General features: G+C 33.6%; 1 long non-coding RNA gene and 1 pseudogene across 1 annotated transcript; both read left to right on the top strand.

Annotated features, from left to right (window-relative positions):
• On the top strand, nucleotides 1-1,975 carry LOC140014307 (uncharacterized). Its single transcript, XR_011821033.1, has 2 exons — nucleotides 1-482; nucleotides 1,229-1,975. It is a non-coding gene; the product is annotated as an uncharacterized lncRNA (long non-coding RNA).
• A 2,897-nt stretch (nucleotides 1,976-4,872) lies between these two features.
• On the top strand, nucleotides 4,873-6,988 carry LOC113708258 (7-deoxyloganetic acid glucosyltransferase-like; annotated as a pseudogene).
• Nucleotides 6,989-8,893: the final 1,905 nt, after the last annotated feature.

The following is an 8,893-nucleotide window of genomic DNA, read 5'->3' on the forward strand; positions in this document are numbered from 1 at the left end:
TTTCTCTGTTTTTAAAATTGTGTTCTAAAACACGTGGTTAGTTTTGCTCTTCCTCCCCCCTCTTTTGCCTGGTATTCTTCCTTTTCTTGCCGTATTTGTATCTCAATTTTGCTCTTGGCCAAAAAGTATTAAAAAGGATTTAACAGATCTGAGAAATTTTTTTGGAACTTTTCCCGATCTAATGCCTTTATAAGAAATTTTTCCTGGTTTCTTTTTTTCCTAATTTACGTTTTTTTTATATTTCATGTCAAAGTTTGGGAAAATTCTTCAATTCTTTTTCGAAATACTCTAGGTTATGTAGTGAGGGATTATTTTCCAGCCTTTTGTATGTAATAGTAAGCGAATATATATATATATTTTTTGGGTAGGTTATAGTAAATGAATATTTGACTGTATCTATTTCATTGCTATTTGTACCCAAACATCATCTTGCATTTTTTTCCCTTGCAGAAGAGGTTATCCTTGATTTTGTCACATTACAGGTTTTTTGCTCTGTCCTTTTGTAAAAATTTTTTTATTTTCCCTTGAATTGTTGATTTATTTATGATTATAACCTATTAGGTGTAAGTTTTGATATTGGTTATCATGGATTAGTTGGCCTTCAAAAGATTAGGTTGTGGCATGTTTCCTAAACCTTTGAAACATGAAAGTTGATATAATGTTACTAGAATTTGTAGTCATTTGAGTATTTTATAGATGTCATTTGAGAATTTTTTAATTCTAAATTTCTGTAATAATGCAATGATATTTATATGAAATCAAGTGTTTGATAAAATGCCAAAACTATTAATTTGTTTGTAGTAGGTAAAACTGGAAAGCAAGAAAGTTTACATGGACCTAAAATCAGAATTTTGTATTTATCTTATTGAGTTTGTTGATTCCATAGAATATCTCCATTTCTGCATGAGAGAAAATATGAACTAGATGATTATTGACTCCACCGTGTTTCTATGCAACACAGCTGATGCTTAGCAATTACTAGGTAGACATGACAAAACCAAAAAAATTGAACATAGTCAGACCAAAGCTTCATAGTAACGTTTTAAATAGAGAGTATATTTCTAAGTTGTGTGAGATGGTTCTGTTCCCCCCTCCCCTCTCTCTCTCTCTCTCTCTCTCTTTCTCTCTCTCTCTCTCTCTCTCTCAGGCCTAAAAGGTATGGAATACTACTGTAGCACTATATATTATGATCCGAGTCTAACCAATTTTTCCTGTATTTTACGTGCAGTGGTTTGAGCTTATGCAATATTCTAGGGACTAAATATATGGGACTGCCAATGTCATGATAGTAACTGGTGCTGATCGTTGATAGATCATACAAACTTCATCTACCTAGCTTCCTCTTACCTTGTTCGGGAGAGATATCTTGCTGGCTCGAGGCAGTCAACGAACGATTAAGAACTAATGATAGTGAATGGGCTTTGTTCCGCATGATGCTGTCCACTGGCGGAAATGCAGTGGCTCGGAGAGGTGAAGACGAAGCCAAGGGTGCCTTCTTGTGTATGTGGTTCCGTCAGTCTGGTGGTTAGCATGAACCAACCCGCACAGTCTGGGCTTCGTGAGGCTCATTCAGAGTACTTGGGACTTCTGCAAATAGGAAGACGGAAAGAGGATGTACCACACTTTCCTGGATGGACTCCTGACGTGTACGGTCATCGAGAAATTCCTGCCTCTATCTCTGAGGAGTCCTTTCGAAAATTAACATTTTAGGTTTCACATTGAGTCAGTCGCCGTCTTCTAAGAGTTGCTATATGCACATCGAAGGCAATTAAGAAGTTCGATGCTACTGTCTCCTTGGAAGAAAAAAAAAGGCTGAATGGTTTTGTAGATGTGATTTCAATTTTCTGTGTTCCAGATTAGTTCATAAGATTAACGGATAAGGATCACGTAAATTTGAAATGGTGAGAAGGGATAAGGATTAGCTAAACATGCATAGCAATTGGAAATCGAGAAAAGTTACCCATTTATTTGCTCACGCTTTCGCTTATTTAAAAAGTTTAATCATTTTATAACGAAATAACTTAAATGCAATGCATCCAAATCATGATATCTCCACTTATGAATTTGGGCATTTTCTGGGCAACATGAAATTAACACCGCGCATCGCGTGGTGATTCCCTTCTAGTTGACTCAAAAAGGTTAATGGTTAGTGATTCAATTGTTAAACCAGTTGTTATCGACTTGTGATGTCACAATTATTCAAAAAAAATACTAATAATATAAATTAAATATTTAAACTATGAAAAATGATTAAATGAAAGTAAAAACTAGCAAAAAAGAAGGAAATACTAACAATTCAAAAAGAACATGGACCACATAATTTAAATTTAAATTTTACATATGTATCATACATTCAATCATGATAGAGCATACTGTTATAACAGATGCAGTGAAACAGAAAAACAAACAAGAACACAAGAACAATTTGGGGGAAATTAGATTTTTATTAGAGTTGTAATCAGAATAGTTTACAGACTGAATATAAGGTGTGTATATATACAACCAAACGGACTGGACCCAATAATAGGTCCAAAATAAAACAGACACGGTAACTAAGGTCGAAAACCTGATTCAAGGCATCCCCACACATACATTATCATTATATATAAGACTAACTCTATTTTTTTAAACAAAAATTAGAGACATTGGTAAAATTTACTATGTAAATAACTTTTGTTTCTTGAAGGGTTAAAAAGAGTATAAAAAGAAAGTAAACGAGTAATAAATGTATAAATATTTTTTGTGAGACGATTGAAGATAATATTGCAGTGGTAATTGGCTGCCATTTAATATAGATTATCATTTAATGGTGGAAATTTGACTAAATTTGAAAGTTGTGACATCAAATACAGCAAGAGTAAAGCGACAACTGATGATCTCAAATTGTCCCGATTCATTGTAGTTTAGCGCTTGAACTAATGGGTCAAATTGGATCAAGGTGATTCTTTTTGGTTCCATCCTCCAGGCTAGGGTGCCTAACCGGACCAAACAGATGACTGGTTGACAATTCAATCATTTCAGCCGCCCAATCTAGTCCGAGTTTGAAATCCATGCCATCGGGTATAGGAAACAAAGCCCAATACCACAACCGAAAGAAGAAAAATAATATGACTAGGTGTAATTGTTACCTTTTTTCACTTTGATAATTTTTTTTCAGTTTTTTTTATTAGATCTGAGTTTTTTGAAGATTTTGATTATCAGATTTAGAATTTCTTAGATCTATTCGGTAGATCTCACCATAATAACTAGACTTCAAGAAATTAATCAACAGATTTGGCGATTGGAAGCATGCATAAATGTCTGTGGAGTTACAATTATTTCATCTTATTTTTTAAATTTGGAACTTTATAATATAATTGTTATTGTTCTTCAAATCTGGAGTATCCTTTTTTCAGATCTGTTCTTTGATATTTGTATATGTTTGATGATGTAACTTCTGCCATTAGTGCAGATTTTAATAAAATTATGATATTTTATATAAAAAAAAGGTGTAATTGTCATGCTCTACAATTTTTTTAAAAAAAAATTTTGTCATGCTCTATAATGATACTATTATAGTCAATATGCCAAAATCGACGGTTCCCAACCAATCCATTGCTGGCAGCCAGTTTGCCTGATTCCTCATAATCCTTCGCCATGAATGATTCATATATCTATCATTGTACATCATTGATGATTTCAATGCTTGTTTAGTTAATGCAAGAAGATTGTTTTTCTTGTCCGTCAAAGAAAATTATCCTGATGTTAGAAAATATGTCTTCGTTGGGTCACAATCATATGACCAAAAAAATAGAGAAGGGTGAACAATTTGGTGTCTTGATTAATTCATTAATGGGTAAACTACAAATAGTTTCCTTTCCTTTCAGTTATTGCTACCTGACCCTTCTATCGTTTCAAAAATTGCTACATAACTCTCTTTGTGGTTTTTTGAAAAGTAAAACTTGGAAGAAACCCACCAATGATGGCTGCCCTATACAGAAAAATGAACTAATTAGAAGTGTCAAATCACGTTTTGTACAATCAAGTGAACCAACTATAAGCATACATTGACAATTTGTACAACCAAACGAAAAATGGAATTATCAAAACCAAAAGATATTATAGATATATGAACAAAATGTGAGTAGTAATAAATCAGAAGATCTACATTCAGAGTAACAAACTGCACAGATAACGACAAGAAGAACAAGATTTGCAAATATATAAACAAAGTATATATACCAAATAACAATATATCTCACGAAATGAGCAAAGTGTTTGGATTTAATACGCAGCAAAAGCTAAAGGTATTACTACTCATGATGTCAGTCAATTTCTACACTACATAAAATTGTGTAGGAGTTAAGTGGCATTTTCAGACCGTAGGATATTAGGTGATGATAAATCAAGCCAGGAGGGCTAAAGTTTAATTTAATCTTAATTTGTTTACAAAGAAAATAAAAACTTGCGGCGTAACAATATTCTGCCAAAGCATAAATTATGTCAAAGAGATATGCATACCTCGCAAGTAAAAATAGAGAAGGACATTGATTTGATAAGCCTAAGGTAAAGTTATAGATGCTGTTTGGATTGCTAAAATTTTGGAAAAACTTTTTGAAATTTAGGTGTGATATATTTTTGAAGCACTTTCTTAGTTCTTTAGGGCACATAGATTATATTCTGAAAATTGCTACAGTTTTATTTTTCTAACAACCCTTCTGGAAAATGCAATTCAAACGAAACCTCTATTTAAAAACAGGACATAGGATATGATGCTGTCAAACAATGACTCATCCTAAAGCCAAAGTTTTTTTCGTTTTAAAAAAGGTAGATAAATCAAATTTTTGTACCATGAATGTATAGTAGTATATCATACTTATATGGCAACAGCACAACAATTAATACAATGATTTCCTCTTTCAGGTGATTAGCAACTATCACTACCAGTGGAAAAAACTAGCAAACACCCTTCTCAGAGCTATTGTTTTGTGCTAGGCTAGCTGCAAAAGGCGGTTCATCAAACTACCTATATGGATCAGGTGCAGCAGCTCCATCCTCACGTACTCATCTTCCCTTTCCCCGCACAAGTTCATGTGAATTAATTCCATGCTCAAGCTAGCCGAGCTTCTGCGCCCTGCTGGCATCAGTGCCACCTTCCTGGTCTCGTCTAACATCCACAACCGTCTCCTTCGTCACACCAATGTTGTGCAGCGCTTTAAAAAGTATCACGTATTTCATTTGGATCATCATCCTGAAGCATATGATGAAAACAAAGTACATACACCCCAGGAAATCATGGATATGTATACTGGTCTTCAGTCGATAGCGAAAAAACACTCTTGAAAGAATTCTTGTCCAAAGATCCGGTAGATGGTAGTGGGAAGAACAGGTCCTTGTTCACTGGTATCATTGCAGATGGTATCTTGAGTTTGGCCTTGATGTTGCAGAAGAGATTGGCTTGCCCTTAATTTATTTTCGAACGCTAGTGCAGGCTCTTTTTTGGCCTTACTTTTGCATCCCTCGATTGATTGAAGCAGGTGAATTTCCCTTTTCAGGTATTTAACTTGCTCTATTCCAATGATTGATCTTAATTTACACGACTCTGAAAGATTGATTACATGAGCGTGTCTATTCCAACACATAAGCACGGTTAACACAAAAGATCACGCAACGGAAGTAAAACTATCATATTGAATTTTGATAAACCAAGAAACAAACTTACAATCCACAATTGAGAAGAAGAACAAGGCCATTAAATACGCCACTAGACTAATTAATTCCTAGATGGACTCTACTGTGAGTTACACTTCCATGTAGACAACTTTCTAAGTATCTAAATCCCACAACTTTCACAATTAAACCCAACACAAATTTGACATCAACATGTAATATACTTAAAACCCTAATCAATATAAAATTTTAATTATCTTGGTTTAATATTGTCAACAAGCACATGTTACAATTTCGTACTAAATAATTAATTAGGTGGCGTGTAAAAATTTGAAAATTCAAAATTTGCTTTCCATTTGTTTCGTCTTTTATTTCTATTCTAGTCAACTGCTAAATTTTGTTGCAGGAAATGACATGGATTTACCCATAGCAAATGTTAAGGGCGTGGAAGGACTTCTTAGACGCCGTGATCTGCCAAGTTTCTTCCGTGTGAATGACCTGACCAGCTCAAGTTGGTCAGTTTCAATTTTATGCTGAATGAAACCCTACAGACACCCCAAACCAAATGACTCATACTCAACACATTTGAAGATGTAGAAGGGCCTATACTCTCTTTGGACACAATTGGACCGTTTCATGCTCATTTAAAGACTAGACTCCGACTTCAAGAAGCAAATTTAAACTCGAACTCGAATAGCTTATGGGAAGAAGACAGAAGCTGCATAAATGGGTTTGACAATCAGCCACCAATATCAGTGCTTTATGTGAGCTTTGGGAGCATTACTATAATCACAAAAGAAAAACTCCTAGAATTTTGGCTTCAATCGTGGTGGGGCTAGGGGATAATGGAGAGGAGACTTCTAAGTCACATTCAACTGCTGAAATGGACCTAGAGGAAGCTATTAAGGAAAGAGGCTGTATGGTAGGACGGAGCCCACAAGAAGAGGTGTTGACCCACTTTGGAATTGGTGGATTTTTTGACTCATAGTGGATGGAATTCAACTTTGGAAAGTATAGTGGAAGGAAAGGTAATGATTTGTTGGCCATATTTCGGAGGCCAACAACCAAGTAGTAGGTTCGTCGGTGAGTTATGGAAATTAGAGTTGGACATGAAGGACACTTGTGAAAGAAAAATTGTGGAGAAAATGATCAGGGATCTGATGGTGAAAAGAAAGGATGAATTCTTGCAAAGAGCTGATGAAATGGCCAAATTGCCTAGAAAGAGTATTGAAGAAGGGGCTTCCTCCTTTTGCAACTTCCTTTGTTTGATTGATGACATGGTTAAGGGTTAACATGAACAAATTATTCGCATGAAATTTATGTGATTCATGTACCGATGCTTTTTTAATTTGATTATTGGAGCAATGGGCATGCAATAAAAAAATTTATAATTAGCAATACATAATTTTTTGTTTGCTTGTTTTTCCTGTTTTATTTGACAGATGCCTTTTCTTTCTTTCTTTTTTTTTTCTTTAAATTTGATTTTTCTGTTTATGTTAGAAGAACGTCTTTCCTGAGGATAATTCAACATAGGAACTGCTTTAGTCAAACTATGGATGGAGACATTTCATAATGCAACTTTTTAGGCTGTTTAAGACTTCAAGTAAAGAAATTTAATCTTTTTTATATATTAGCACTCCACTCCATCCCACATCGAAAGATCGTGGGGTAGTTACTCTGGGTTTAAGGTTCTCAGTCGCACCTCCTATCACCAATTGATTGGATGGTGTTGGTTTGTGGGTCCCCCTTAGACTGACTTTAGGGTCCGATTTGACAATGACTCTTGAGTGTTTCTAACCTAATTGTAATTCGTTAAAAATTTAATAGAACATTATTAAAACATGGAATGTCGTTTTGTATGTTTTGAAATCACGAGGAGCTTTTTAGTATATTAGACATACTATAAGAGACTTTTTTGTTTTTAACCCTATTTAAAATTAGAAACATATAGGTACTTTATTACTTTCACTTGAATAAAAAAGTCAATGATAGTACTTTTAAAAGTTAGTAAACACGACAATATTAACCACCCTCAATTAAGTGGATGAATCCCAGAAATAAACCATCATAATTCATACACAAGTTCTTTTTGGCAAGAATCCACTTTTCTGGCATAATTGAGCTCTGTTAAACTTACTAAGAACGTCAAACTATTTGCTTTTTAAGGCACGAATAGCTTTAGAATACTAAAATCGTGAGTTGTCATCTATTCAATTTTGTAATTAGTTACCCATATTATTGTCGTGATGTCTTGTTTCATCTAATCTTTATTGCAAAAAATACAATTTTTTTCTAAAGCGTACTCAAGTTCATGGGACATTCGTTAGGATACTTAAATTACATTTAAGTTATCATTTAAATACACACACTCATATTTATTGCATCCTCTGAATTGTGATACTCTTTCGAATTAATTACACTTTTTTAAAAAATTAATACCTGACTCCACTCTTAACTAGTGTTCATTAGTGTTATGAAACAACTAAAAGTGTGGATGTCCCTTTATATTCCCAAGAGGATTAATTCTTGATTCATTGCTACATTATGTAAAGAAGTTACAATCTATAAATCTATTCATGTAGTGGATGAACCGTTTCATAAGGTTCTTCATATTCTTGTAGTAATGAGTGTTTAATATGATTGATGTATCTTTACCTATATATAGAGGTATCTTGACACCTCTTAAGGGTACTTTAGATGAGTTGAATACAATAAGAATACTATTCTCTATTCATCTACTTCTTTTTCCAATATTTCAATACTTATAATAGTAGTTTATTTTATTAGTTTTACAACACGTTATCAGTACGAGTCTCTACTTTTAAGCAAAAAGTGAAAACGTAATCTCTAACAAAGGTGAAATACGAGACTTTGTCAAAATTCTACTAGTGTTAAATCAACTGTTGGATATTTTCTCGAGCAACTCTTGACTACCTATTGAGGTAAATCTCTAACTCATAAACTTATTTCAATTTCTTATGGCTAACATTTGAATGATCATAAAATACAAGTGTCTACTGTTGAGTAACTACTAAATACAAACATATACTCTTTGACATATTTGAGGTAATATTTCATCTTGTAATTCTACTTATTTATCTTTAGGATTATTTGTTATAAATCTTATATTCTAATGCATTGAGTTTTTATAGAAAATCAATTATATTTGAGGATCCACTTGTCCTTTGAAATATTTAAAGAAAAAGATTTGAACACCTGAAGATGGTCATTCTTTAACGAAAAG

The sequence above is a fragment of the Coffea arabica genome, chromosome 9c (genome assembly GCF_036785885.1).
Source record: "Coffea arabica cultivar ET-39 chromosome 9c, Coffea Arabica ET-39 HiFi, whole genome shotgun sequence".
NCBI classification, from domain to species: Eukaryota; Viridiplantae; Streptophyta; class Magnoliopsida; order Gentianales; family Rubiaceae; genus Coffea; species Coffea arabica.